The 24,111-nt window shown below is 37.4% G+C and overlaps 1 long non-coding RNA gene across 26 annotated transcripts in view; it reads left to right on the forward strand.

The window, feature by feature from the left end:
* LOC110598943 (uncharacterized) overlaps positions 1 to 24,111 on the forward strand; it is a 100,708-nt gene that overhangs the window by 10,631 nt on the left and 65,966 nt on the right. For 10 of the 26 annotated variants that reach the window (XR_013434363.1, XR_013434371.1, XR_013434364.1 and 7 more), the window contains one exon: positions 7,938 to 8,138. The exons of 14 other annotated variants lie outside the window; for them this stretch is intronic. This is a non-coding gene — a long non-coding RNA (uncharacterized LOC110598943). The remainder of the gene's footprint in view (positions 1 to 7,937; positions 8,139 to 24,111) is intronic. 2 more of the 26 variants (XR_013434390.1, XR_013434398.1) reach the window with 1 other exon arrangement.

The raw sequence follows: 24,111 nt of genomic DNA on the forward strand, positions 1-24,111 counted from the left end.
GCATTTTTTGCTGACATTGACAATTCACTGAACTTATTTATAAAATCTCATTTAATCTCCTTTCATTTAAATTTTTTTCATTTGTTGTTGTTGTTGCAAACAATAAAGTAAATTCTAGCTGAATGGTAACTTTGGGGTGAGCCTAGTATTCCTCATTTTTAATAAGCTATAATAGGTGATTCTGAAGTGGGTGGCATTGTGCCTAGTGTAATGTTTGGGCAGATATCATTTCAGAGAGTAAAGGTGCTTACTTCGTAAACTTTATTTTAGAAACTTTAAAGGAAAATATGTTAAATTCATAAGAATGTAACATTTTGATAGTTTGAGTTACTTGTTTGTAATATATCTGACAAAGATAAATGCTCTCAAAACTTAAAATCATACATTTTCTGCTTATTAGCATAAAAAGTGATTTCATGGCAGCCACAATGACACAAATTTTATGCCTTTTGTATGGTAGATAAAATGAGTTTTAAGCAATCACTAATGAAAACTGAATTGCCATCTCAAATAGTCAACAGATCCAAAAATTTAAACAAAACTGACAGTTCCTTTAATCTTTAATTCTATAAAAAATGCTGCATAAAATTGATAGGCCATTATTACTGTTTTTTCCCAAAATATTAGGTCACCATATCTATCTATATTATGTTGATAAAATGGCAAAGTGTTAAAATTTAATGAATGACAGTTAAAAATGGACAAAAGAGGGGCTGGGGATGTGGCTCAAGTGGTAACGCTCAAGGCACTGGGTTTGATCCTGAGCACCACATAAAAATAAAATAAAGATGTTGTGTCCACCGAAAACTAAAAAATAAATATTAAAAAGTTTCTCTCTCTCTCTCTCTCTCTCTCTCTCTCTCTCTCTCTCTTTAAAAAAATGGACAAAAGAAAATCATTGTTTATTAACTCATACCTTAGAGGATTGAGCATTAAAATATTTTGGTAAATGAGAATTCATTAATATTCTTAATTGAATTTATTTCAGTTACTTGGAAGTATTCAATGTATCTGCTATTTACATTTTTACTCTCCTGAAAAGTGTATGTTTTATGGGGAAAAGACATAAAAGGAAGGGGATGAATACAATTTTAATTTATTTCAACTCACACTTTTAAAACACCTTAATTTCTTAAATAAATGAATATGATTTTACAGCACTTATCTTTGGCATGAGTCTGAAATCTTTTTGTCTGCAAAAGAGGTCTCTAAATCCCTTGAGGCAGAAATTCCATTGACAGCAAGGTATGCAGAATTTTAAGATGGTCCCTAGTCTCACCCTCCTACCCAGAACCTGTGATGAGACCTCACTTCTGTGATTATTTTATATTGTATGACACAATTGCTCTTAAGACAGAGAGATTATCTAAGTGGGCAACAGAAATCAGAAAGACTCAGTGTGAGAAGGGGTCTATGTGCCATTGCTGGCTTTGATGATGTAGGGGGCTACATCTTAGTGACTTAGAGAGGGAATCTTAGTGACTTTAAGGAACTGAGAGAGAGGTCCCTGGCTGGATGCCAGCTGGGAAACAGGGACCTCAGCCTGGCTTCATGGGACTGAATTCTGCCAACAACTTGGATGATCTTAGAACAGATTCTTCCTGGAGTCTCCAGAAAAAAAGCCAGACAGCTGACATTTTGACCTTAGCCTGTGGGTCTCTGAGTAGAGAACCAAGCCAAACCTCCCTGAACTTTTGACCTATAGATCTGTAAGATCATATATGAATATTGTTTTTAGCCGCTAAATTTGTGGAATTTTTGATACCACAAAAACCAGAAAACTAATATAGTCAGGAAATTTGTGACTAGAATATTCAAGGTAGAGGGGACCTAAAGAGCTTCTATTCACTGGTATCCTAAACAAAGGAGTTCCCTAAACACTGGAAACTGTGAAACTCAAGCTGTTTTAAAACTTTAAAAAGCTTAAATTAAGTAATACAAATATTGTCAAATACTGCTGCACAGGCTTACTTAATCTTGATAAATCATCCTGTTCCTTTGTTTTCACTCCTACTGAAACACAAGAACTACTTGGGCAGGGACATTGACTCCTTTGTTCACCACTGTCCCCAGTGCCAAGTGCAGAACCTGACACCCAGTAGGCACTTAATACACATTTATTGAACAAATAAATAAATGATTAAGTCTAGAATTATATCCGTCAGTATTAGAACAATTATTCAACTGTTGGCAATTATTTATGCTTGAATTCATTAGAAAGATTATAATAAACTTATTTGATGTAAAAATGCAGTTAGATTGGCCATTTGAAACAGGCTTCATGAGTGTGTTAGTTAGGTTTTCATTGCTGTGACTGAAATACCTGACAGAACAACTTAGGGAGAAAAAGTTTATTTTGGGCTCATGGTTGTAGAAGTTCCAACCCCAGTTATCCAACTCCATCACTTTGGGCCCAGGGTGAGGCAGAACTTCATGACAGAGGGGCATGGTAGAGGGAAGCTGCTTAACTCATGGCCACCAGAAAGCAGAGAAAGAGAAGGAGGAACCAGGGGGACGTGATATAATCCCCAAGGGACATCTGCAGTGATCCACCTCCTGCAGCCATGCCCTGTCTGCCTACAGTTTCCACCTAGTTAGTTCTTTCAAATTATTAATTCGTCAAATGGGTTAATCTGATTAGGTTACAGCTCTCACAATTATTTCACCTTCTACATTATCATAGGAGCTTTTGGGATCATCTTATATCCAAACCATAACAATGAACAATGGAAAGTAATAAAAGGATATTAGTTATTAATTTTGGGGTTTTAAAACATTATTTTTGTTTATTCTTCCTAAAAATACAGGTGAGAGAATGGGAGCTCGATTTAGTAATAAATATCTGATAACTAAATTGTGCTACTGGCTTTGCATGTTTATAATAGAAAATTCTTTAATCACACAAGAATCCATCCAAGTTTAAAACTGATAAGTAGTGCTGCTAAATCAGCTGTGTGAACAGAAAATGAAAACAGACTAAAAATAGTAGGTTTCAGATTCACAGTCACCAGAACATGAACTCAATTTCATTTTGTTTAATGAAACAAAATCTACCAAAAACTATGTGTAAGATATTAATACATATTCTTTGTGTTAGAAACATGAGCAAACATGCTCTGACCTTCTAGAAGTTCCAGTCTAGGAAGGGTTCTTAAGGTAGAACATGAGGGGCACTATTATGGAGATACAAGCAAAGAACTATGGTAGCAAAACCAATGTGGTGTTTGTTTCTGTATTTGTTTTATAGTTAGAAGTGCCTGGAAAAATTTTGTGGGGAAAGGCTTCACTGAAGAAGCATTCTCTGGCAGCATGGCAATGGTCACCAAGTAGCCTTCAATGTTTATTTACAATAAACAGCAGGAATGGCTCATCAGAAACTTGACATTTGGATTTTTGTCTCATCAGTGGCCTGGAATCTAAACAAGGAAAAGTAGCTTATAGAATTGGTATGCCTCAGAAATAAGCATTGTTTTTAATTTAACCTAATATTTTTGTGTAACTAGGAATTGAGCCCAAGTCATCACATGGGCTGGGCACTAGGCAAAGTGCTATGCTTCTGAGCTCCATCCTGCCTCAGAAGTAAATATACAGAAACTTCTTAGAATGAATGCTGGACTTGATTTTTGGCTTCCTGGGTTTCATAAATGCTTATTCCCTGTCCCTAGGTTTTTTCTTAAATATAATGATGCTTGACTTCACCCTCAGAACAATATAGAGACCTGGACATTTTTAAAATGTTAAAGATATAGCACTGATTTATTCAGATAGCTGCTTCATATCTGGAGGGAATGAAAGAACAACTCCCATCTTTTCTCCTGGCCAGGGAATTAATCCCAGACTCCATACACTGGCAAGTCTGTTTCAAGTGTTCTTTTTTACATTTGTGGAATGTTTCCTCAAAATTAAATGCAGAATTGATGAAAAACATGGCAAAATGTACAATGAACATCTGAGAAATTAGATACATTTTTAAAAACTACTTCTGTTACCTGGAAAGGCATCTACAGCGTACAGTAATCTTGATTACATTGCCCTCTGGTGGTGATATGAGATTATGAAGTGCAAGAAGCATTCTCCTTTAGGTAGTCTTATTCAACATTTATTGAGCATCTATTGTACACCTAGCATCGACAGGTTGGCTCTGAGGCTACTGAGATGATGAAAACATAGTTATACTCTTGTTTACTTCTAAGTCTAACAGAAGCTGCATTGCAACAAAATAGAGCAGAAGTACTATAAAGATTCATGAGTGTTCTGAGGAAGAAATAGTCAAAATTTCCCTAGTACAATCTAGATGGACTTTTCAAATTCATTACATTTGAGCAGCACCTTGAAAAATGCATAGGAGTTTTTGTGTGCATGTCTGTATGTGTGTATGTACACGTTTATGTAGTAGAATTGGTATGCCTCAGGAACAGCCTGTGTGCCAGAAGCCAGTCATTAAAATGCAGGGTGTGCTCAGGTGACCATTAGGTGCCATTCGTGTGAGATTCACAGTGTGTTTCAACCAAGTGTGACCATCCTGCTTCCCCACTATCATACCCACAAAATCCTTTTCAAACTTAGCTCAAGTAATATATTAGAAAGGTTCAGATAAACTAATGAAAGGCATTTCCATCATAGTCAAGATTTTGCTCCACCATGGTTCTATCATGATTATTTATAATGTATATATGTATCTTCTATTTAATAAAATATAATAATATATGTATATATAATGAAATATAATTATATGTACATCATTGTTTTCTTAATCTAGATACCTGTTGTTATGATGCATGTTCTCATCCTCTCTTTCCTGGGTATATAACATTGACTTTCTTTTACCAGTCTCTTTAAAAATTCATATTGTTTCTTGATTTTGTGGGGGGGAATTAGAGCTTGAAAAATAAACCTACTTAATCACCAAAGTCCAGTGGATTTGTTGACTTACATTATGGATGAGGGTCTTTTTCTGGCCTCTCGGCCAAAACTCATGCAAAGTCCTGTGCTATTCCCATCTCAGCTACCATTTGGCTCATGTGCCTTAGGCAATTTCTCCTAATGTCCATGTGTTTTATCAGGTCTGTGGAGTGAGAAATGGAGGGAGGGGTGAACAGGATAATTGTCTATGACTTCCCTCTGTAAGGGCAACATCTGGTAGGCAAGCAAAGTTGGGTTCTGGAGGCAGCAAATCTAGGTTTAAATTCTGGCTCTGCAATTTACTGTGTGATATTGGCAAGTGTCTTGGTCTCCTGTAAGTTTCCTCACCTGTAAGTACAAGATATTAATATCTAGCTCCAGGATTGCTAGAGGGATTAATAAGAATATGTGAAAATGCTTGGAACAGAGAAAGTAATCAATGAAGATTTTCCTTCCCAATTCCCCTCATTCATGAGACAATCACCAGCTGTATAATACTTCCACTTAAATATAGGGATGATAAAACAATTTTTATGTATATTCCATTTTTCTGAAACTACCTAATATCTATGGATTCACCATCTGAAACTTAATCTCAAATGCCTCATCTCATTTTGGAACCTTACACAACTCAGTAGGTAGGGATCTTAACATCCCTTGCCCACCATTTCTTGAGAGTCTGCTCTGTGCCAAATAAAATACGAGGATTAAAGCATTCAATCACTGCCTCCCCCACCCCCACTCCCATCTAGTGGGAGGAATTAGCTGGTAAAACCAGCTACAACTGGGCTTGCTAAATGGCAAAGGAAGGGTATTAACGGGGAGGACATCAGGAAGTGCACCTACTTTAGCTGACCTTTGGGGTGAAGTGGGAAGGTAAACTGAATCAGGCAGGAGAAGTAGGGAGATGGGAGGAAGAGAGGGAGGGGAAAGGGGGGACAGGGGAAGAAGAGGATGGTGGGAGTAAACATTTCCAGGAAGAGGAAACACAAATTGTTGAAGGTAAATGACAAAGTCCACACTTGTGATCATATAACTCTTCAAGGTCATCACATTTTGGTCACCCATTAGGTGTGTGGTAGCCTTAGAGTTGTGAAACAAATGGGCTTTGTAGCCCAGGTTACTGGAACATCTTTAAAAACAAAACAAAACAAAATGAAACAAAACAAACAACTGTTGCCTCTGTCTGAAATAACCTAGCTATGTTCCAGTTAAGCACAAATCAAAATCATTAATTAAATCACTAGCATCTCTAGTACAAATTAAAGAAGCAGTTATTGTTTTTGGAGTCATGGTGCTGATACCATTTCATATAACACAGATATTCCTATGAGGCATTTTTTTAAAAAGAAAGTGATACATTTCTTTAACTATAATTAGTACCCTTAAAAGTAGGAACAGTTTCTTAGCGAACAATATGATTTATTTATTCATTCTGCCCTTACCCATTCCATCCATGCAACCCAGCTATTCAGCAGATGTGGAGGTTTTGGATTCACTCCTCCTTTTGCTGAACTACAAAGGAAGCTCTCAAAAATTAGAATGCCAATTGTAAGGAGAAGGGGAACTGCAGTGTGAGGAACAGGCTTCCAAGCTAGGATGGCGATGAAGATGTGCTGTGAGATGCACAGCAGATTTTTTTTTCCCTCCCCAACTTGGGCAGGGTGAATTCTCCAGCCTTGATTACCGGCATGAACAACCAAAGAACTGCATTTTTAGAGACTTTTTTTTCTGAAGGGGTGGGGTGTGAATGTTTGGTGTGTAGGATTTTTCCTCCAAGAATAATTTTAGCACCAAAAATGCATCAAATTATTTCAAATCCTGGCAAGTTTTAAAATATAAGTGGGTGACTTAGGGAATATCTATCCTCAAGAAATAACAATGGTGTCAGCACAATCCAAAAGACTTAGAAAAGAATTTACACACACACACTCTCTCTCTCTCTCTCTCTCTCTCTCTCTCTCTCTCTCTCTCCCTCCCTCCCTCCCTCTCTCTCTCTCTCTCCCTCCCTCCCTCCCTCCCTCCCTCCCTCCCTCCTCTCTCTCTCTCTCTCTCTCTCTCTCTCTCTCTCTCTCTCTCTCTCATTCTTTCACTTCCCAGAAATTGAAATTGATTTAACACATTGAGATTATGTTACTTGGGTGTTTCTTTTAAATGCCAAGGAACAAATTTACTTTGGCATTGGAGGAAAAAACAATTCTAACCCATAAAAAAGAGGGCATGGAGTTTGGGCTTAAAAAGTATTATGGCAAAATTGCTGTTACAAGTGTAACCCTTTTCCCTGTTCTCCACTCCCTCTCCTTTCTGAGGTTTTCCTCATGGAATATCAAAATCAACGGGGCACCAGGCATGATGGTGCATGTCTGTAATCCCAGTGACTTGGGAGGCTGAGACAGGAGGATAACAAATTTAAAGTTAGCCTGAGTGATTTAAACCTTGTCTCAAAATGGAATCAAAGGAACTAGGGATAGGGCTGGGGTTGTGGCTCAGTGGTAGAGCGCTTGCCTCGCATGTGTGAGACCCGGGTTCAGTCCTCAGCACTACATGAAAAAAAAAAAAAAAAGAAAGAAAGATATTGTGCCCATGTAAAACTCAAAAAATATTTTTATTTAAAAAAGGACTGGGGATATATAGTTCGGTGGCAAAGGATCCTTGAATTCAATCCCCAGTACTACAAAAATAATAGTTTAAAAAATCAATGGAGTTTAAAAAATTCTAATAAATCAATTGGGCAAGTAAAATAGAGATTCAGGAGATATACCAATTGTCCTGCATGGTTTCAGAACATACATACGAGAACAAAAATGAAACACCTCTAAAGAATAAGTAACTATACATTAGCACATATAATTACTCATATTTGCTTGTATTCCTAATTCTCCTTCTCTTAATTTCTCCTCCTGTCTTACAAGTATTGAGAAAGGAATGCAAGATGTATTTTCCTAGGCACAATATCTTCCCAGGTGGGCGCTATTGTCTGTGGTAGCAGGTAAATAGTAGATTTGAATTGACTGCTTTATTTCTTTGTATTTCAGAGACCAGAACAACCTAGGAGCTCAATTTAATAGTTCTGTGCATTGACAGGCTGCAAGTTAATCTACACATACATACACTCAGTCACCAGACTTTCAAAATATTTCTACAGGACCAAACAATGACTCCCCAGTGTTTGCAACCTGGGGTTCTCTGGATCACAGATGCAGGGAAGCAGCTCCTCTTTTCCTCATTTGGTTGAGGTAGGTGCCTTTCTAGTTATGGTGGAGGTCCTTAAAGCCATTGGCAATTCTTTGCCTCCTAGTCTATCCCTTATTAAATTCCCCACCACTGCTCTGTTCCAGCTCCCTTATTTCTGCTGTTTCCCACACTCTTCTGAGGCTCTTCTCTTATAAGGGACCTGGCCATTGATTTTAATCAAGATCTTAGGCCACATTATTTGAACCTCTTAGCTTCTCTTGTCTTTGCTTTAAATCTTCTTTTTCTTTACAACTCTGAGGAAGAACTACTCCTTACAGTGCTGAGTAGACAGTTAACTGTATCTTGTCCTCTGGTCACAGTTTATTACAATCTGAGTCAAAGTCAGACCATCCAATGGACAATCTGGTTTTCCATTTGAAAAGTAAAATAAGCAAAAGATGGAAATTAATGTCTTTACACAGGTTTGACCCTAAAACTGCTGTGGAGTCAGACGTGGGGTAACAGTCTGGGCCATGCATTGGGAAAGCAATGAGTAGAAGGAGGATGAAGCAGGTAATAGGGAGCAGGTGTGGGATGTTAATAACCCCAGAGTGAGCAAGATGAAGGGAGTGGCTTCCAGATCACTGACTGGTTCCCATGAAGCTGTGCTTTCATTCTCAGTTTCTGGGAAATGCCCCCCAATACTGTCAATAATCCCCATTTTTTACTTGTGCTAGTTCAAGTGGGTGTCTGTTTCATGCTAACTTTCTGGTTGGCCACTCTATGCCAAGGTTGAGAAATCTTAGCACTATTAATATATTGAGCAAGTAATTGTTTATTGGGAAAGAGGTGGTGTGTGCATTATAGGATGTTTATTAGCATCCCTGGCCTCTATCCACTAAATATCAGTGTCTACCACTTCCAATTGTAACAATCAAAAATATCTCCAGGATACTTAAGCCCCAACTTAGTAGGATGTCAAGCATCTGGAGCTGTTCTGCCCCAAGTAGCAAGGGGGCCTGGAAGTGCTGTGGTCAGGGAAGTGAGAGGTAGGGACTACGGCCTGGTGAACAGATAGGGCCCACTGGGGGTTGGTAAGGGAGTGGACTGGTTGGTTGGGCATTTTGTACATATGCTACTTTTCTTTCTTAACCTGGAGACTCGTTTTGGCATTTCTGCCTGTCTCATTCCCTGAGATCTGGTGAGACATAGAAGGCCAGAGTTGGAGAAACTCTCCAGTTGCCTGGAGAGACCTCATTTTATGGGAAAGCTTACGATATCCAAAATGCATGTGGATCCTGGGGAATCAGGTAAGAAAACTAAAAAATAAAGATATAATACTGAGGTCATCCTGCTTCCCATATAATTGGAAAGGAACAAGGGGAGAGGTGAGGCCATCCTGAGGAGGGGTGTGACCAGCCTGAAGAGGGGTATAGGCCTGGCTCTGGATAGCTGCAATGATGTGAAATCTCAGAAATTATACTGACACACAGATTCCTACAGTGCTTATACTTTTTTGGATTTAATTTTGCATAGTTTCTAATAAAAGACTAAAACATTTAAAACCAACTAATCAACCAACAAACCAATAGTGTCTCCAGTTATTGCCAAATGTCCACTGAGGGGCAATCTCATCCACACTTCTGTCTAGGCTAATCCCTCCTTAGGCTCTCAATGCTGGTTGCTCTTTTCAGCCCTCGGATGTACCATAGCAATGCTTTTACTTTAACTTATAAGCATGCTCTAATATCCTCTATTTTTCATTGACTAGTTTTACTTTCTAGCTATTTTCTCCCTTTTCTCCTTCCCTTTATGGTTGAACTGAGTTTACTGTCTTGTGCTTACTCTTTTCAACCTCAACCAGTCGGATTTCCCTGTTGGAATCTCTAGGATTCAACACTATTTTTTTTTCAGAAAGTCTCTTCTGACCTCATTCTTCAATAAATCCAATGTACTCATAGGAACCCTACCCTTCACCTGCAACCTCTATGCCACCGTTGCCATCTATTCACCTGTGCTATTGGACTAGACTGACTTGGAGAGAGCAAAGCACCATATTCTTTGACAGCTATACTCAGCGAATTTTTAGCTTTCCTGGTATAGCAAAATGTACTCACAAAACAGTAGGAAAATTATCATAGAAAAGTGTAACAAAATTCTAACTTGAGTATCATTAAATATTAAATACAGGAAACACATTTACTTAGGGAATTATGGCAGATCCAGTTTTGATATTATAGGGGATGGAGAAAAAATAATATTTGCACTCAAAAAGTTTATATTCTAATTACAAATCCAATGCATATGCATATGACTATATATGCAGATGCATATGCATAAGATAATATATAATGGATTTGTATTATAGGATATAGATAACAAATACTATACAAGTTAAGAGGAGAACTAGCTTTAGATTACCTTATATGCATAGTCATCCCTGTGTCTCTGCAGCTTCTGTATCCACAGTCAATTGACCTTGGACCAAAAATATTTTGAAAAAAATCTATCAATAATGAACATGTACAGATATTTTTCTCGTCCCCACTCCCTAAATAATATAGTATAACAACTATTTCCATTTATATTGTATAGGTATTATAAGTAATCTAGAGAAGATTTAAGATATACAAGAGGATACATGTAAGTTATATGCAGATACTGGTTGATTTTATATAAGGGACATGAGCATCTGTAGACCTTGTTATATGAGGGCAGGAAGTCTTAGAACCAATTTCCCATGGATACTGAGGATGATTGAATGTACTATTTTTGCCATTCTCTGAGAATAGCCACATAACAATAACTTAGTGAATATCTGCAACATGCCAGCCTCTAGGTAGAGAATTTGACACTATTTGCTTTGTTGTACAGGGAATGAGATATTGAAAGGGACTTTTCTAGAGATCTTGGAGTTGGTAAGCCCTTCAAATCTGAGAGCAATGGACTAAGAAATCCTATATTTTTAATTAGAGTTATTGAAAACACCCCTGCCAGACTAATTGAGAGGATCGTTGGTAGGTAATTGATATAACAAGGAGGAAGGTAGAGGCTGGAGGAAAGTAAAACTATTTCCTATATTTTCTTCATCAAGTTTAGGAGGTTAACAAACTGGCTGAATCCAAAACCCTGTGAAGTATGATCATTGTCTGATAATGCTGAAGTTCAGAGGACTTTAGTTCCTTGTGTGAGGTCTCATGGCCCAAGAGTTGAGATCTCAGAGCTGGAACCTAGGGGCCTATGATGTGTGCCCAGTGCTCCCTCTATGTCAGCTGTTCACTTAAACAGAGCAAGGTTTGAGGATGACACTTTTTAAAAAGGTAGATAATTTAGAAGAGAGTACAGGTGACGGCTCTGAAGGCAGGTATGTGTGAAGTCTTGGGACACTGTACCAAGAAGGGTCCATATGCAGAGGACAGTCCAAAGTAAAGTCAGTTAAGGAGAAGTTAGGTTACTGAGATGCACTGAGATCTGAAAAGGGGAATCTGGTTCCAGCTGTCCTAGTAGGACTCTGAGCCAGCAAGTTAGATAATGAAAATGGTTCATGAAGGTGGCCTAATAGGAGTGAGGAAGACTCAACCCAGAAATTGGACCCTCTCAGCAGCTAGGGTGTGAGAGATAATGAGGGTTAGAATGATGATGGTAGCAACAGAAATTGGCAGAACATAATAACAGTGGGAATAAGGAGAGGCTTAAATAGAAGATTACTTCCTTAATCTGTTGAGGTAAATAGCTTGAAGGGCAACCTGTCAGTCATAGCTGCTGTAAAGAGCCCACTCTTACTCAGGAAGGAAGATTGGCCTAATCTAGTTTGGTTTTCCTTCTGTTCTTTTCCTTGAATGGGGACACAGTGTGAATTCTGAGGCCTGTGGTTAAGGCAATTCACAAGGGCATTATTGCGCAGGAAAACCAGCTGACTTCCAAGACACTGCACAGGGTGACATTCACCCTAGTGCATTAAACACAGGGAAGGGTCTGGTGTTAACCAGAATTTTTCTCTCCCCTTTCTTCTTTCCCTGGGGCATGGCACATTCCCAAATCCCCTCTGAGGTCAGGCATGCACTAAGCAAAGTTAAAAGAAAGGGGTCTTTTGTTAGACCCTCCTCCTGGAGCAGGGACTGGAAACTCTGTAGTTCTATCCCAGGGAAGGAAAAAAAGGGAAAAAAAAAAAAAAAAGCAGATGGAGTGATTGACAACACAGACCAATCATAGAGGAGGGGAAGGGCTGAGATCAGAGAGCTAGGGTTGGAGCCCTTTAAAAGACAGAGGTGGTAGGGAACAAGGAGGTTTTGATAAAGGGGAGTGGCTCCCCAGGACCCTGGGAAAGGGGTAGCTGTGTGGGTGGCCCTGGGAGTTAGGAACAAAGGCCAGGCGGGGGTGGAGCTCTGAGTAGGGTAGATGCTGTTGGGATTAGAGCAGATGGTTTGAGCAGGAAGTTACTGTTCTGAACATTCTTCTGGACGTGTCAGCGTGTGAGATTGATCAGCTCTGCTTTGTACCATGAGAGAAGCTCTCCAAAGCCATAGAAATGAAAATATAACCAGAATGCCAATGATAGATTTTATAATGAAAAAGACAGCTGTCCATAGCAGAGTACTTATGTCAGCAGGTTGTGAGTTATCATCCTGTGGGCAAGATGCAAGGGAAGCCAAATTATGGACAGGAGGTTGCCATAATTCACCACAGGAATGCATCCTGCACAAAGCAGGACCATCCCCTAGGCAGCATTTAGAAGACTCCTGTAGCTTTCTCAGCGGTATTTTTGTTTGTTTGTTTTTTAATTGTCTAGGCTACTGAAAACTGCCCATATCCAAACACACCAGAAAACTTAAATATTCAGATTTCCAGGTGTTATCCCAGGCTTTCCAGAATCAGTCTCAGAGAGAGGCCCTGGAATCAGCATCTTAAATAAACTTTCCATAGAATTTATGAAGCCTGCGTGCAGTTTGAAGCTAAGCATTCACATTATTTTAAGTCTTTCTTTAAGTGGAACACAATTGGTGGATTAGGTTTAGCTAATTAAATTTGTGATGAGGTCAGGAATGCCAGCAGCTCATTCCTCCCCTACTTTGGGTTTGAACCCATTAAATGATCAATATAAGAAGGCAAATGGGATTCTAAGTGTTAGTGTTATATAGTGCTCTATAGACAGGCTTAGATCAACAAATGGGTTGGGACATCTCAGCTCTCTGTCAGATCTTGGGACTTTCTTAGGCTTGAAGCTAGAGAGTGGGGCCATGCCAAGGGGACGAGGGGTTCTGCATGGACAGTGGAGGCAGAGTAAGCCACCAATAAGCAGGTGTAGAGGAAGTAAGCGACAAGAAGCTTAGTGGTGCTGAAACATGGTAATCCTGCCTGATACACAGGTGTGACTTGGAAGTCCCTCCTCCTGTTTGGAATAGGAATAGGATAAATCTTGATAGAAGAGTTTCCATCTAGAATCACACTGAAGTTCTGCTTTCTTGAGTTCTTAGTTGACTTTTGCCTGACTTCTCAGTGAGTTTGGGGACTCATCTAGCTTCATTTTTGGCGTAGCTCTTTCCTCTAGCTCAATTTCTTTCAGTGTGTCCACTGGGGCTTCTGCTTCTTTCTTGCCTCCAAGGATCTATGCCCAAGCTCTGACCCCCTAGCCAGATCTCCAGGCAGACCACTAATAACAGAATAAGGGGGAATCAGGCACAAGCTGGACCCCAGTCTTGGTTACTTCTTCTTGTGTCTCCTTCTAAAGCTACCTTACCAATATCACAGAGTTGGAGAATGATCTTTAGTCAAAGGAAAAGGCATAATTGTGCTTACTTACTAGACTCTCCAAACAGTTCTGTCAGTGGTTTTGCATTCATGGTGAGCCTTAGTCAGCCTGAAAAAATCAGGATGACTCCACAAAGCAAATGTCTCTTTCCTGGCAGCCTAGGACCAGCAGAGTTGCCTAGTATATTTGTGCAAGTTATGTGGCAGCCTATGGCAGGAGCTTGCTGGTCAGTGGGGAGAAGATGCAACATGCCTGAAACAGAAAGGCATGTTGAAGAAACTGCAAGGATTTAGGTACAGCAAGAGCCAGTGGAGGAGTGAAGTGAGAAGAGGCTGGAAAGGGGACCGGAACCACATCCTGATGCATCTTCTGTTGTGCCAAGCTTAAAAGCTTGAACTTTATCCTCTGGTCAGTTGTCTCCAAAGTGGTTTTATCTATCCCTTGTTTGGGATATGCAAGTTGAACTACTGCAGTGTGAAATGAAAACCTAGACCTAATTATATTCATTAACAAAAATCAACTTTGGGCTAGAGTGATGATGACTCAGTGGCAGAGTGCCTATCATGTGCGAGGCACTGGGTTCAGTTCTCAGGACCATGTATAAATAAATAAAACAAAAGTCCATTGACAAATAAAAATTTAAAAAAAATTTTAAAAATCAACTTTATTGAGGTAACTCATATTGTCTTTTTAATCTGAGAAAATTAGAAATAAGTGAAACATTCCTAAACTATATGGTACAGATTTGCCTTGACACCATCTCTTATTCTATCTGTCCAATGTGTCACCTATAGAATATGAGGTACTCTGAGGGAAGAGAGGAAAGGGAGCTCTGTAACTCAAGAGGCTCTCTTTCTCAGCTCTCTGCATATAGCACATTAGAATCCTTATTACCTGCTTAAATGAATTAACAGATTATATTGTGTCTAGAGTAACTTTACAAAATAGATACATTGTTTAAAAGAGTTTAGCAAAGAAATTTGAGATTACTAAAAAGCTTTTTGCAAACTGGGCTGGGACACAGCAAATGGCTTTTAACTATATGAAGAGATATTTAGTCTAACAGTGATAAATACAAACTAAAATTTCCACTTAGTAGATTGGCAAAGATCCAGAAGTTTGATTCAATGCTGCATTGGTAAGGCTGAGGGGAAACCAGTGTTCTTGCATTGTAGGGGGGATGCAAAATGGTAGAACCCCTATCGAGAGAGTTTTTATTATCTAGCATAATTATATAAGCCTGATTATTTGTCAAACCAGATATAAGAAAGCCATTAAAGACTACTGGGGTCATGTCAAAAAAATGCAGGAGTCAATTTGAATTGGCTTCTACTGTTCATACATGGGACAAATTGAGCATTATTCTTTTTATTTATTTACTTAGTTGTAGATGGCACAATACCTTTATTTATTTATTTATTTTTATGTGGTGCTGAAAATTGAACCCAGTGCCTCACATGTTCTAGGCAAGCACTCTACCACTGAGCTATAACCCCAGCCCACAAATTGAGTATTAAAAAGAAACCTAAGTGTACTGGATTGAAACACATAACATATGTTTAAATCTATGTGTTTATAATGATAAAAAAATTTTAGTTACCTTTGGAGGATGGTAAGGAGAAAATTGATAGTTTGAAAAAAAATACAGCACTTATTCTCCTTTTCCTATGCAATTTCTATTCCTTTGAAAAGAAATAGTTGACAGTAAGAAGTATTGACTTTAGCTGGGCACTATGGCACACATCTATAATGCCAGTGACTTGGGAGGCTGAGGCAGGAGGATCACAAGTTCAAAGCCAGCCTCAGCAATTTAGTGAAGCCCAAAGCAACTTAGAGAGACCCTGTCTCAAAATAAATAGATAAATAAAAAGGACTGGGGATGTGGTTAGTGGGTAAGCACCCCTGGGTTCAATGCCTGGTACAATAAAAAAGTATTGACTTTATATTCAGTTTACTAAGTGAAGAAGGCATGATAGAATTAAAATATAACCATGAAGAGAGGGTTGTCTTTATACATGTATTCCAGCTAATAAATGAAGAAAGAATGCTAAAATTAGAACAATTTCATGTTTGTAATGAATTAATGGATTTATGCAATGATTACCTAAGGCTGCTAGCATTGTAAAGTATACCTCCTGATAAAATTGCACACCATTCATAGAGTGATTTGCCCAAATCAGTTGAACTTGAATTTGATTAAATATCTATATGTAATTGCCAATTTATGGGAAATATAGGCAATTGAGGAATATGTTGCATGACATCTGACCTCTGAGCAAAATCCAGGTGATGGGGAAATGTATAGAACAGACGACTGTTTTTTAACATGTAAATTGGAGGGAGGGAAAGAGAGAGAGAGAGAGAGAGAGAGAGAGAGAGAGAGAGAGAGAGGAAATTTATATTGAAAGAGACTTAAAACATATATAATCAACCACCATGTCTGAATAATATTTGGATGCTAATTCAAATAGATAAAAAATTAAAGTTAATATCAGAAAATTTTTGAAGAATGTGTATTCATGACGTTAAGGAATTATCATTATGTTTTAATGTGTGCCAATGGAATGGCAGTTTGCTTTTTTGATATACACACTGACACAATTACAGATGAAATGATATGCTATGAGGATTCACTTCAGAATAATCTAGGGCCAGGGAGGGTGCTGTGAGAAGTGGGGGGAAGTACAGATGAAACAAGATTGGCTGTGAATTGATAACTGATGAAGCCGAGTGAAGAAGAGATCACAAGGTTCATTTGCAATGTCTACTTTTGCATATAACTAAGTTATTTCTATAATAAAATAAAATAGATTTTTACAAATAAAACACAGCCTGAATATAATACAATAATGCAGATACCAACAAAAGGGCAGAGATGACAAATGTATTCCTTTATGAGTCTTTCATTTGCCATCTAATAAGACAAAAGCAATGCTAAGTTAACTAGAGCAAAGTTGGGGGAAATCATTTAAATTACCAATACTACTTGAAATATTTTTAAGGATGAATTGTGATATTGTGCTAGTAACAGTACAAGACGTCAGGATTTCTGCTCATGACCATGAGAGAGTAACAGGGACTGGACTCACTCTCCTTAATCAAATGACTGAAAAAAAAACATACAAAATATATTAATCAGTGGTTCTCAGACTTTGGATAACAGGCAATGTGGCCAATGATCTCTGAAATAAGGAAAACGAATACAGTGAGCCCTACAATCACCTCAGCTGTTAGAGAGAGTTTCCAGGCCACCACACCAGGAAGAAATCCCAAAGAGCCTGGTGAGCACCTTGAATTCAGGAAACAGAGCTGAAAAGAGGCCAAGATGTTTAGAATTCATGGAGAGTAAATGTCTCACAGAGAGCTCTGAACATCTGTAGAGTGGTCCTCTCACTCGTCAGCTGAGAACTGCTCTGCACATGGGTGAGAAGAAACTGCCTGACACAACCAGAAACAAGGAGGGGAAACAATAGTCAGACATCCCTCAGGGCTTGGAATAGTTCATCTTCCCAGTAGCCAGGGCAGAGAACTCAGGAATAGCACTCAAAATGGTGCATCAGGGAGAGCACTCAGAAAGGTGGTATCTCAATAGTGGAGTCAGAAAAACCTTGGACCATGGTTTCTCAAACTCAGTACTATTGACATATTGGGCCAAATAATACTTTGTGTGGGGGACATCCTGTACATTACTGAATGTTTCTAATTACTAGATACTAGCAGCACTTCTACTCCTCAGGTATAACAACTGAGTGTCTTCATGTATTGCCAAATGTTCCCTTCCCTTACGGCCAAAATCACCCCTAGTGGAGATTAGTTACTGAGACTAAAAGCTGCTGTAGTTCTATGTAATAGAGCTTTAAAGTAAGGCACAAAAATTTCAAACTGTTTCTAAGGAACTCAACTATAACCCAGAACAAAGTTTAAGAGTATTAAAAATAAGACAAGACATCCCAGCATGCCAAAATGTAAAATTCACCATGCCTCATCCAATAGAAAAATTCAGCACCTGCAAAGAAGAAAGATAACCCCCAGTGAGGAGGAAAGTCAATCTGAAACAAACCCAGAAACAATAGAATGTAGAATTAAGAGATATAAATATTTGAAAAGCTATGATCAATATATTCCAGGTGTTCTAATATATATAAAGAAAAGAGCAGTTTCAGGAGAGATATAGATGATATAAAAATGACTCATATTGAATTCTAGAGATGAAAAATACAATGTATAAGATGAAAAACATACTGAATATATATGTATTATGTGTTTGTGTGTGTATAATATATAATATTATAATTTCAAAGGTGAGAAAGAGTTGAGGGCAAACATTTTTGAAGAAATAATGGCTGAAATGTCTTCAAATTTTATTTAAAAAAAAACTAAATATCTACATATCCAAGAATATCAGTGAGCTGTAAACAAATAAATAAATGAAAGAACCAAGGGACACCCTAACCAATTTGATTAAAATGAATAATAAAGGGAAAAATCTTTAAAAAGAGCCACCATAAAAATACATTATATAAAGAAGAACAAATGTAAAAATGACAACAGACTTCTTGTTGGAAATAATGTTAGTAAAAAAACACTGGAGTCACTTTAAAATACTGAAAGCAAATGTACCTATTAGAAATTTATACTTATCAAAATATTTTTCATAAGTGAAAGAAGCAAAATGAAAATATTCTCAGGTATGAAAAGTATTAGTTAAACAGATAACCAAATACACTCTCTCTCTCTCTCTCTCTCTCTCTCTCTCTCTCTCACACACACACACACACACACACACACATAGTGTGTGTTTTTCATCTTATACATTGTATTTTTTATCTCCAGAATTCAATATGAGTCATTTTTATACCATCTGTATCTCTCCTGAAACTACTCTTTTCTTTCTACATATTGGAACACATGGAATGTTAATCATAGATTTTTAAATATTAATATCTCTTAATTCTACATTCTATAGTTTATTGTTTCTGGGTTTGTTTCAGATTGACTTTCCTCCTCACTGGGGGTTGCCTTTCTTCTGAGAAAATACATGATCATTTTAAAATCTCTTAAAAGACCAGAATATTATTTTAGTGAGCAAAGTGCTTCTTTTTTCTAAGATCAATTAATGAAACAACATTATCTTATGTTGCCTTTAACCCATTCTTTAAATATTTGTTTTTATATTAATTTTATTATGTATCACTATATTAGTACAATTATTAATACATGTCATTTGTAAGCAGAAAAAATATAGAAATTATACATTTTGTTTTCTGATAAGGATAAATAACCAAAAATCTTAAAGATGGCTGTCATAACTTAAAAAGATCAATTAGAGGGTTTTGAATAGTGATATAATCTCATTTAATTATTTGATTTTACTCTTAGAAAAAACCATGGGGTTAACAATATAGATAATTGCTTGAAGTAGTAGATAATACTTGGAATAAAATTAAACTGATAAATGAGATCTCTCAAAATTCAAGGTCACTCAAGAACCCAGCTCACCATAGAATATATGACTTTGATGACTAACTTCAAGCAAAAATACATGTGCCTCATCTTGGATGGTTGTTTTTGCTCATCTACAAAAAAGACAAGCCTTTGAACTATGCAGAGTTTTTAAGAACCTTGGAAATAGACCAATACTTATTTTATGAATTTGGAAACAGGCCCACAGAGACAAAGTTACTTGTCTAAAATCAGAGAGCTGCTTAATTAGATGCAGTTGGCAGGCGTTTACCTATTATACTAGACTTTGAGGAAACTAACACAGGAATTTCAAGTGGGATCCCTTAGATGTGACATCCTTAGGGTTCCTTGTCTGTTGTGCAGAATTTTTGACAGTAGATGGCAACCTAGACAATAATGCCAACTCATCCTGTGAGTTCTCCAGTTTTGATTATCTGTTTAACTAATGCTTAAACTGTTTGATTATCTGTTTAACCAGTGCTATTAACTAATGCTATTCCATCGTTGTTTCCATAAAATAAAGACATTTCCAAGTATTTACCTGGCTGTGTTGGCGTGTAATAAACATGATATTCAGGGATTGATAACAACAAACAAACAAAAAACCTGTTAACAATTTTAGGAAGGATTGTTCCTTTATCTACATTAGCATCTTTCCCTGGAAAGATAAAGAAGCATAAAATTCCAATATATTTACTAGAAATCACATACAAACTGCCAGTTTCTCCATTTAGCACAGATATAGTTGTTTACCATGCACTAACCTGCTTAGTACAGGAGGGTCTTTCAGGTCAATTCCATCTCATAAATTTCACCTCAATTTCACCTCTCAATGAACCTTTTGCCTTCTCACCATCTCCGTGCCTGCTTCCTGGTTCAAGTCTTACTATTGTTCTCTTGGATTCTTACAATTTATCTTCCTAGCTTGGCTTCCCATTTCTGTTCAAACATATTTCAAACCTATTTCCAATATAGTAGTCTGGTAGTTTTTTTGAAAATATAATCTGATTATTATTCCCTCTTATAAAATGCTTAAGGGGAATTTCTGTGTTATCAGGAAAGCATGGCGATTATTATCAATTATTATTGTTTGGAGTGGAATAATGGACTTCACATTTAACCCCAGGATGAGGGATGGGGAGATGTGGGGATGTGGGTTGCAGCAAGGAGGAAGGGAGAGAGAGAAAAAAGAGAGAGAATTACCCCTATTACACAAGAGTTGTGATATCCTTAGGGCTTCTAAGGTTGCCAGACTCAGGTACATTCTCCCTTTTCCCCACCACAAGACTGTAATTTCTGATAAGGTAAGCTACATAATATGGTTGGGAGCACTTATATTTGGGATGTGAATTTGGTTGTGGGAAGGGACTGAATTTGAAAGAATGATTTCTTGGGGGATAGGGAAGAAATACAAAGGATTTCAAAGGATTCTGAAATAAACCCGACTCCTTGTGAAAAAATTATAAGGCAAAAATATCCAAAGACTTCTCTTAAGGACCAAAATGTATAGCAAATAAAAGCCCCCAAATCCAGAAAGTTATCTAGGAGGTAGCTTTATTCTAGGCTATGAGCAAAAATGAGGATTCTGATGGTATCTAGGCAAATGGAAAAGAGACAAGGAGAAAACAACACTTCCCTCTTTATAGATGATTCCAGAACTCAATAGAATGCTCCTTCTTTAGGGATGAGTAAACTAAGATCAACACAAAACCAAAGGGAATACTTTCTTTAGCAATAAAGATAATAATACAATAATATAACAGTCTAAAAGCTGGGAAGAGCTTATTTTTTATTAAGACCCACTTCATGAAACTAGTTAATTTTAGTGATCTGTGTTGAAAAAATGGACTATATAAATGAGAAAATCAAAGATGAGAAGATAAAATATTGACATGGAAAGGGAGCTGATTGAGTGCTGGGTAGAAAAAGAGTTGGTTTTAAAAAGGCAAATAATGTTTAAAGGTAGTGAAAATGAAGAACAAAACTAAAAAAAAATCAGAATCAATACTATAGAATTAACACTATAGAAAATCAAATCTATGCTGTGGACTCCAGAGAACCAATATCAAAACTCTTCCAGGACACAGAATAAAAGAATTAGAAGAATAACCCTATAAGAAAGAGAAGGTTGAATGTAGGGGATAGAGAAGAGATCTGAGGGTGCAGACCAGAAGAAAAGGCTAGAACCAGTAGAACTGGGGCAATGATGTCAAATATATATAAACTTAAACTCAAGAAATATTTTAGTTCAAAAATAAAAGTAAATCATTGTGGTGTACTAGGGGGTGTTAATGTAAAGTGGCCAAGACTTAAGACAGATTCTGGTGGATTTTTTTGACTGAAAACTTTATTGAGATGATTGTAGGTTAATTTACAGTTGTAAGAAATAAGATGGAAAACCCCAAGTACTCTTACCCAGTTTCCCCTAGTTGTCATATTCTGCAATATCATAACCAACATATTGACATTGATGTAGTCCATCATCTATCTTATGCAGATTTCTCCAGTTTTACCTGAGTTCATTTGTACATGTGTATTTTGTTCAATATGATTTTATCACATCTGTAGGTTTGTGTAACCACCACTAAAGTACCTATGCTGAATATTTTCATTACCAAAAGGATCCTTTGTGTTGCCCCTATATAAACCTATATCCTGCTAGCCATTAATCTTTTCTACATTTCTAAAATTTTTTTTTTGTTTCAAGAATGTTGCAAAAATGAAACCATAAAGTATGTAACTTTTTGGGAGTGGCTTTTTCACTAAACATAATTTCTTGGAGATTCATCCAAGTTGTTCAGTATATCAGTAATTTGTTCCTTTTGATTACTAAATAATAGTAATTAAAAGAGAATAGTAATGAAGCAGTTTAAAAAATAAAGTGAGATCAAACATTCCAGTTTTGACAATGTTAATGGTTAAATTCTCTTATCATAAGGCAGACTTGCAGATTATGCATGTAGGGTAATTTGGAGCCAAACCTAAAACAAAAATTTTTAAAAAGGTTAAAAGATGCATGGACATTTTATAATAACTCCTGCTTTTCTAGAAGTAGGTCTAGCACTCAGGGGCCTCATTTTGATGTCAGAGCGTCAGCAGCTCTTGGGTTAGTTGTGACTCCATAAAACTTGCTGCAAAATGCCACTTTAGTAGAACTAAAATTCCAGCCTCCTCATCTTTTCCACTTCCTCTATAGTAGGAGGTTTACTTTTGGGAGAACCCTGTGTTTATAAAGGCAGGAATATCTTGACTAGTTTCTCAGAGGCAAGGAAGAGAAACCAAGATAATTACAATAGTCCCCCCCCATCTGTGGTTTCTCTTTCCATGATTTGTTATCTGAAGTTAGCTGTGGTCTGAAAATAATAAATGAAAATTTTCAGAAAAAAAAACATTTTATAAGTTTCAAATTGCATACCACCCTGAATAGTGTGATAAATTCCCACACTATTTCATACAGCCTAGGATGGAAATTATCCCTTTGTCCAGGGTATCCACAATGTATATGCTACCTTCCCATTAGTCACTTAGTAGCCATATCAGTTATTAGATCAACTGTCTTGGTATTGCAGTGCTTCAAACTTTATTTTGTTCAATAATGGCCCTAAAACACAAGAGTAGTGATGCTGGCAATTTGGATATGCCAATCAGAAGCCATAAATGCTTCCTTTAAGTATCATTTCATATCATCACAAGAAGTATAAAGATAGTACAATAAGATATTGAGAAAGAGATGTCACATCCACTTAACTTTTATTATGGCAAATTGTCATAATGGTTCTCTTTTGTGAGGAGTTATTGTTGTTAATCTGTTAATCTGTTACTGTGCTTAATTTATAAATTAAACTTTATCATAGTTATGAATGCATAAGAAAAAGACACATGTTGGGTTCAGTACTATGCAAGGTTTCAGCCATTGGGGGGTCTTGAAATATATCTCTCACAGATAAAGGGGGACTAGTATATTTGTGAAGTTTGAGAGATTGTTTTTCTGAATGAAAAGGAGGCTTATATCTTACACTCCAGAAAAAAGTTCAGAAAGCTATAGTGATTGGAAGAGGCTGAATGAGAGGGGACAAGAAAATTCTCTTGTGAGGCTTCCTCCTTGAGTTCCTGAAAATTTGGGGCAAGGGTGGGGATATATATATATCCCCATTCCTCCAGACTTATCCGAGTTGGGATTGAAAACTGTAGACAAGGATGAGAGTTGTAGCTTGGTGGAGACTGCCATAACTTGGGTCAAAGAGTAATATGCAGCCATTCTGGGTACCATCTGCAGCCAGATAGAAGATGTGTTTGATATTTAAAAGGGCTGTTTTGTACCTAGGGAAGTTTCTTGGGATTGAAACCCTCACCCATGGACATCCTCCATCTACCTAGTCTAGATAATCAGCTGGTTCAGCAAGGATGACAGACAATAAGAGTCAGTGGCTACCTTGTCACCACTGATGGGTGGTTGCTCATAAACGAGAATAACACTTACAACGAACAAATCAGTAATCCTCAATGCCCCTTTTGCAGCCACATAAGAGAAAGTCTTTCCCTGCTACAAGCTGAGAGACAGTCAGAGGGATGAGGGAAGGGGCAAGAGAGCATAATAATGGTGTTGCTGACTTCCTCTCCTTTCCCCACTCTCATGGACTCTGTCTCACCAAACCACTGCAAGCACAAATCTATTCTGTACTTGGAGGAGGGGGAGACATTAATATTCTAACTGGGAGCCTCAATAACCTAATAAGAAATGAGAATTATAAGATCAAACTAAAATATTATAAAGAGTCTATTCAGCTCAGCTGACAACAGTCATTTGTATAATAAAGCAATTC

The sequence above is a fragment of the Ictidomys tridecemlineatus genome, chromosome 1, assembly GCF_052094955.1.
Source record: "Ictidomys tridecemlineatus isolate mIctTri1 chromosome 1, mIctTri1.hap1, whole genome shotgun sequence".
In the NCBI taxonomy this organism is placed as follows: Eukaryota; Metazoa; Chordata; class Mammalia; order Rodentia; family Sciuridae; genus Ictidomys; species Ictidomys tridecemlineatus.